This window comes from Impatiens glandulifera, chromosome 6 (assembly GCF_907164915.1).
Source record: "Impatiens glandulifera chromosome 6, dImpGla2.1, whole genome shotgun sequence".
NCBI classification, from domain to species: Eukaryota; Viridiplantae; Streptophyta; class Magnoliopsida; order Ericales; family Balsaminaceae; genus Impatiens; species Impatiens glandulifera.
Window position 1 is genome coordinate 35,879,407 of NC_061867.1, and position 7,125 is coordinate 35,886,531.

Below are 7,125 nucleotides of genomic sequence, written 5' to 3' on the forward strand. Positions count from 1 at the left end.
TAAATCTTATAGTGAATATTCTTCCCAAGGTTGAGAAGAATATCCTTCTCGAGGTTGAGAAGAAGGGGTGACGTAGGTGAATTTGCTCCGAACATCCATAAACATCTCTTGTGTCTTGAGTTCTTTATTTTCTGAATCTTTCAACCATTTATTCGTTGATTCAAATCGAAACAAACATTTCCGCACTTGAACTCTGTTCAAGAGTTTGTGATTGCTTGCGTAGAGTAGAAATGAGATAATCAATCTCTAACCGGGTTGTTATCAACCGGTGTGTGTGTAAGAGTTCAACGTTGCGAGACCCCATCTCCTTCGGCAATCCCGATCCTAACAAGTGGTATCAAAACAAGTTGTTTCTATTCTTAAGCATTCAAATATCATCATGTCTTTCATCAATGAGCCCCCTATATTCTGCATTGAAGAATATGTTGATTTGGAAGATTTGCATGGAGGTGCATTTAGCCTCACAAGACGACGACATGTGGTATGTTATCACTGATGGCCCGATAAAGATTGAGAAGCCAATATGCAAAAGGACGACTGAAGATAAGAAGATGAATAACCTGGATAATGTTGCCAAAAATATTCTGGACAAGAGAATGTTCAGTAAGATCAATTCGTGCTCCTCTGCTAAAGAAATTTGGTAGAAGTTGATCCAACTATGTGAGGACAACGACCAAATAAAGGAGAACTAGAAAGAGCAGAAGGCTCTGATGGCTGCTGAAAGCAAGGGAAAATGGGCCGATAGCGATTCAGACGACTCATCATCCAACAACAATGATGATAAAATTGATATCTGCTTCACGACTGAGAAAGAATCTAAGGTATTTGATTTTCTCTTCTGAAGAATTTATAAGAGATGACTTAACTGCTGCACTTAATGACATGATCATTAAGTACAAGAAGTTGTCAGACTCTTTCAATGAAATGAGATTGAAATATGAAACTGATAACTCTTCTTCATCTCAAACTTCTGATCCAAAAGATTTTGAAAACAAAGTGTCTAAGCTCTTATTTGAGAATTAGAAGCTCAAGAAAAAGGTTCAAACACTATTTTCTGAAAACCAACGTTTGACATATGTGGTCAGTTCCTGGACGAGGTCTGAAGATGTATCCAAATAGCAGATTAGCCTATTGAGGCCCACCGAATGAAAATCCGGTTTAAGATTTGACAATGCCATCCCAAATAAGTCTTGTGAAAAGTTAAACACGACGAAAGACAAGCTTAAGACAATGAGTTTTGTGAGGGGTAGTTTAACTAATAAAGAAACTGATTCAAGCTATAATGATTTGACTTCAAAGGATGAGATTATTTATGTACAACCAACTTCAAGATGCTTGAATCCTGAGAGAAGGGCAGCCAACTGGTATTGCAATGAAAAACTTGTCAGGAAGTCAAGAATTGTTTACCAAAAAATCATTTTTTGAAGATAAAAAATCATTAGTAGGAAGAGAGCAATCTGCCAAACATAGTATACACACACACAATGGGAAGCCCATCAAAATAATCAAAGTATGGATTCCTAAGGGACTAATCCATCACGGACCCAAAGAAAAATGGGTACCAAATTTGTTATTGTCTATGAATGCAGATAAAGTAGGACTGCAACGTGGAAGATTATGCATGACATATGGACAGTCGTCTGCTGACGAACATAACATATGAAGGTAACACGCATGAAGTGGCTAACATCATCACGAAAACACTTCCCAAGTCTAAGTTTTTCTTACCTTAGAAATATTTTAGAATTGTTAAATTACAATAATGCCTAAACTGATTTAATTATAAACTTGACAATTTTTGATAGTTTTAGGATAAAACAATCAAACAGGGAGAAATTGCTAAGAAATAGACAGTAAACTTTGATAATTTATTCTAAATATTCAAAGAGGGAGAAATTGATAGATTAAATTTGTTAATCAACTTAAGATAATTAGCTAACAATTATAAAAGTACCATATTTTGAATATTTATTTTAAATAATTAGAAATGGAGAAATTGTAAGATTAAATTTGCTAATTAACTTAGGAGAATTAGTCAATAATTATAAAATTACCAAGTTTTGAATATTTAGTTTATAATTATAAAAGGGAGATATTGTTAGATATGAAATAGTTTTGATAATGAATGAATAAAACTAAGTTCAATTATATATATAAGTGAAATTATATATAATTGTTAAGTCATATCAAGTATATTAATAATTTTAAAGATAATAACAAGGTGTTGTAGTACAGTGGTTAGTACTCCCACCTGTCACACGGGTGACCATAGTTTGAATCTCACTAGTTGTAAGGGTTTGAAATTGCCACGTAGGCAAGATCAATAGTTTGCAAGGGTGCGTTTATTTCGGAAGTTTTGCATTCGGAAAATATCGGCTTTCGGATCCGGCATTCCAAATATTAAATGAATTCGGTATTTAATAAGAGGCGCTCCGGTATTAAATGATTTCGGCATTTAATGCAATTTCGGTATTAAATGACTTTGATATTAAATGAGGTAATTAATCAAATGTGGCATCTGGATAAATGTTTTCCACTACCTCATCAACCTCAACTCCAAATTAAGCTTTCGTAGTAGCAAAGTCTGGCAAAGCAGTATATCAAAGCAGTATATCACCAATTTGGGATGGGTTCTCTAACTCAGTAGCAGATCGACATTTCCGTTGGTGAAGCAGATATGACCGTTGTTGTGTTTTGGATATATAAGAAGATTAAAGGAAGAACAAAAAAAAGAGAAGATAGTGAAGATCAGAGCTCTCTTGCTAATCAAAAACTTTCTCTCTCTACAAATATATATTTGCCATAGCATATTTCTGTGAGAGGTTGTTTTATACCGAAAATTAGTGTATAACTTTTTATATTGTGAGTTCTTTGTAAGTTGGATGGGCAGTCTAACTCAGCAGCAGAGACAGAACTAAAGAAGACTATCACATATATGTTCGTTGGTGAAGTAGATATGACTGTTGTTGTGTTTTGGATATATATGAAGATTAAAGAAAGAATCAAAAAAAGAAAAAAAGAGAAGATAGTGAAAATCGGAGCTCTCTTACTAATCAAAAACTCTCTCTACAAATATATATTTGCCTTAGCATATTTTTGTGAGAGGTTGTTTTATACCAAAAATCAGTGTATCACTTTTTATATTGTGAGTTCTTTGTAAGTTGATAGAGTGTCTATCAACGGGTGTTGTGTATGTTAGGAGTTCGAAAACAGACAATAATTAAGTTCTGGTTGTTTGACTGTGTTTGCTTACGTGTTGTAAACAAACTAAATATTCTAGTAAATATTCTTCCTAATGTTGAGAAGAATATCCTTCTCGAAGTCGAGAAGAAGGAGTGACGTAGGAGAATTTGCTCCGAACGTCCATAAACATCTCTTGTGTCCTGAGTTCTTTATTTTTTGAATCTTCCAACCATTTATTCGTTGCTTCAAATTGAAACAAATATTTATGCACTTGAACTCGGTTCAAGAGTTTGTGACGGTTTGCGTAGAGTAAAAACGAGATAATCAACCTCTAACAGGGTTGTTATCAACTAGTGTGTGTAAGCGTTCAACGTTGCGAGACACCTGCCTTCTTCGGCGATCCCGATCCTAACAGTTTCAAATTTGCAACATAACAAAACAAATACAACCCTTTAACCAACTAGGCTAATAAGACTTTATAATTTAAATTCAACACCAAATTTAATGAACACGAGATATTTGAATAATATAAGTTCAAAATTTTTTAACTAAATAATATATATATATATATATATATATATATTTAATGATACTTAATTTCAAAGTGTTCAGATTATCGGATCGAGAGCCGTGTTTAATTTTGATATATATATATGAGAATAAATAAATACTTGAGTCGGATTGTGAGTTGATCCGCCCATAAACTTAAAACGATTAAAAATAAAATTAAAAATACTATATGTATGTTTCGAACATTAGTTAAAAATAAAATTAAAAATACTATATGTATATTTCAAACTTGCAACCTAACAAAAAAAGTACAACCCTTTAATCAAGTGTGATTGAGATGTGGTTTGTCGAGGGATAATAGACCGATATCAATTGAAAGTGGCTAAAAAATATGAATTAATTATTTGATTTACGAAAGTGTGAGGTCACGATGCTAAATGTTAAAAAATATAAATCAAATATTTGATTGACCAAAGTGAAAGTGTAAGGTCACAGATAAGATGTTCATTCGAAAAAAATATGTGATAAGATATGTGAGAATATAAGTTGTTTTATCGAAGTGAATAAAATGTGTAATGAGAGTGCTTTAATTTTTATTTTAATATATTATTCGTGACTTATTAAGAATTTTAAACATTGAATACATATTATTATTTTTTTTATATTTATATTTTTATAAGTGTAAATCGCATGAGAATCTTTCTAACTATTATTAAATATACTATGATTTAAAAGTATTGGAAGTAATGACAAAAAAAAATCGTGCAAAAATTCTTTAACAAATAAACTCTAATAGCAAAAAAGAGATTGGTCTTCCTTTCTTTTTACCATCGATAAGATCACTTGTTAATTGGTGATGCCTGTGTTGTTTTTTATACTCGCACAATTCGGGTTTGAAACATACCCAATCAAGAATGTAAGTAAAAGTTCTTCCATGAATATTTTTATTGTCCCGATCGATCTGAAAGGAGGTTATGTTTTTGTCTATAATTGGTGATGATTGAATGTTTCATTCAATATCATATTGATGTTAATTAAGATGTTTTGGCATATTAAATTAATGTACAAGGTTCTTTATGGTCTCATTGAGTTTCTCATAATTTTGGAGTTGTCATATTTTGGAGTTTCTTTTATCTACAATCCCAAGAGACAATGATCTATTTTTTGAGATATATATTCAGATAATTTATGATAAATCTTGCTATAACTTGAACTTAACTATCTTTGATAAATTTGACAACTGTTTTTTTTTTTTTTTTTTTTTTTTTTTTTTTTTTTTTTTTTTAATCTTTGTAAGACTGTAGATCAATAAAATTGTATAAACCTTAAAATTGTTTTTAAATATTGTTATAGTTGCGTCTTATTTTCTTCTATTTTTTTCTTTCCTACACTCTTGTTTGACCATGTTCTTCATGTAACTCAAAGTGCATAATTGTTTAATATATGATTTGGTATTTGTTTGCCACATCTAGCCAAAAAAAAAGAGTTTGGTCTTTGCTTGTAGTTGCCATAAAATTTTAGAGGTATGTTCCAACCACTAATAATGACCATATAAGCAATTTGGGCAGTTCTGTCTGGTCCTTTAGTATCAAGGTAGGGAATAATTAATGTGAACTGTCCCCTAACTTTTTGCTTCACCTTTTTTTATTCAATTTTGTAAGTTATTTTAAATGACTTTGGGAGTGGGGGTTTCTCGTATTCTTTCAGTTCGTTCTAACATTTTAATATATTTTATGACTAGATAAGATAGCAACCCACAAAAATAAAAGATTAGATTTCTAATGTACTAATTATTTTCTAACTTAGAGTGATATTTAATTAATTAATGATGAATAGTTAACTAATTAAATTTACCATTCTTAGAAAATAATTTTGACTGATCAAAGATCAGCTTAATTAGTAGCACAAGAACCTAGGTCGACTAAGAGATTTACTATAACTATGTCTTATATTTGATTTTTCTTAAATACATCAAATTGAAGTGAAAAATAAAAAAATGTTTAGAATTTGGAAAAGAAAATGTCTTTAATCGAGTGTCAACCAATCTATACTTGCTGATGAATTATGATACGGTGCCCATATGCAAAAAAATGATGGATGATTTATACCATATCACAAGAGTTTTAGAATATGTAATTTTGAAGTCATTTATGAAATTAGTTCAAGAAGTGACACTTTCTCGATGTTAGAATTATTTTTATTTGTGCCTTTAATGAATTTAATTCAAAAGAAGGAATTTGATGGAAGAATGTTTTTTGGTTGTAAATTTTAGAACGAAAACCTAATATGATAATCAAGGTTTCCGCCGTGTCAACGCGAAGTGAACGAAAACATACATGTGAAGAAAACCATTTATTAACCTTTCACCCTTGGTCCTTCTTCACTTTAAAGGTATGGTTCAATAGAATTTTGAGAAAATGATAAATGATACCATTCTCATAATTTTTTTTACTAAGTTGTTAATTAATAAATGGAGTTTATTTACAAAAACAAGAGATCACTGACTACTCTAAGATTTTAAATTAGATTCCTATTGAAAATAATAAAGTAAAGTTAGAAATCATTACAATTAGCTATTATACTAACATTTATACATATACAAAACTAACACAACCTTAGTGGTTAAAAAAAGAGTTATGAGCATGTCACCTTTTACTCTTCTTTGCTCTAAATGACAGCATCAAGAGAATAACAAAGGCACATTAAAAAATTAAGTTTCTTGAATTCTAAAAGTTGTTTTTAGTTATGTTTTCTGAAAGGATGAAACCATTTTGTGAAGATCATCAAATTAGGATGAAAACAAAGTTATGAAGAACACCTGATACAAACATATCAAAATAAATTGAAAAAATCCTACATAGGAAACGACTATCGAACGAGTTCCTGTGATCAAATTTTGGAATTGGGGAAGGTTTTTTTTCCATCATTTGAGGTTTTCCTTTAGTCAGCAATCGTGTCGGATAACTCTTATATATATATTTATGAATATTGATTTTTGGTAAAAAATGTTACAATTTTTAACTTAGTATTAGTTTCCTAATTTACAATGAATTGGTTTAACTTTGATATTATTATAATGAAAAAAAGCATTTTATATGTCCTCTGATAGGGGTTTGATGACTTTAGTGGCAAAATAGAAACTTTTTTTTTTTTGTTTATGTTTGGAGGTGCAAGGAAATAAGCACGCGTGTAAAATTGAATTGTGAAGTATGTAGCCATGATTATTTTAAGACTTTAAGAGCAACAAATTATTCTTTCAAACTACATTTTTAAGACTCTTAAAACAACAAATTAATATAATATCTGAGTACAGAAAGCACGTGTTTTATATATAAAAAAGAGCTTAATATATATGTATATAATCATGATAATATTAACTAGTAAAATGGTGGGAATTGTTTGTGTACTTTTTCAATTTGTTCCAAAAGGAAT